Source organism: Austrofundulus limnaeus, unplaced genomic scaffold (genome assembly GCF_001266775.1).
Source record: "Austrofundulus limnaeus strain Quisiro unplaced genomic scaffold, Austrofundulus_limnaeus-1.0 Scaffold113, whole genome shotgun sequence".
Classification (NCBI taxonomy): Eukaryota; Metazoa; Chordata; class Actinopteri; order Cyprinodontiformes; family Rivulidae; genus Austrofundulus; species Austrofundulus limnaeus.
Window position 1 is genome coordinate 1744496 of NW_013952515.1, and position 1146 is coordinate 1745641.

Consider the following 1146-nt stretch of genomic DNA (forward strand, 5'->3'; position numbering starts at 1 on the left):
AAAAAATAAAAGAAAATATTGTAAATACAAAAATATGTTGGACGGAAATGATCATAGTTTATTGAGAGCTTTTGCCTATTTTTCATGGTAATAAAGTATTTCTTGTGAAATTGTGTGGTTTTTGAAGCAACGATTGGATTACTTTTTTTCTTTTACATGTTGGCAATCTCACTACACCTACATACTTTTTGCTGAGCTTCTACAACACATTTCCATTTAACACTCCGCATTCATACAGATATTTATCAGAAAATGCAGTTTTTCCATATAATAATAAACTCCAAACATGTTAAATTTGCTTTATTTTGAACAAATGATGCAAAAATAAAMCCACCTTAGCTGCAACAATTAAAGACATCCTGAGTGGATTCTGTGGTTTTCAGCTGAAACATCAGTCCCAAACCATCTGTAACTTAAAAATGTTTAACTCTAAAAAGTCTYCCTGATAGAACTTTGATCTGAACAAGCAGTAACTCACACGAGACACAAATAAACTCATAAAACACCAGTACAGGATGAAGTGTTCAAAACATTGCAAATTATGCCTCCCAGCTTCAAATATTTTCAGGATATAATAAATCAGGTTTGGATAAGATTAACAAATTTATTTATAACATCAGATTAAACCATTTAAATGGTTAGAAAATATATCAAAACTTAAAGTAATTTTCTAACTACCAATAAAAGGGTTTGGCTGGGAGAAGGAAATTGTCAWATTGTTTTCTAAAAGTTATTTTCAAAGAACACTTTTCATGATTTCATTTAGCACAAAATAAATGCTCTGGATTAACTTAACCAAATCATGTCAACTGGTTGCTCACAACTGAACTGAGTAAATGTAAAGCAATTTTACATGTTCTTTAAAAGTAAATGTGAAGTAAGTGCATTAGTGCAACCAGTTAACATAATTTGGTTAAGTAAATCCAGTGCACCTGCTTTTGCAGACACRTTTCATCTGTTTTTATTTATTTTCACGTACAGTAAAAACTGTTGTGTTGAACAGTAAATTCTTTCAACAACTCATGAACCGTTGATAATTTTTAGCAAACAAAATTAAAAGGTACATTATATAGAATTTATAGAAATGTTTCTCACTTCATCTTTCTGCACCCTTTCCATTCAATAACTGATTTACTTTGTTTTTTA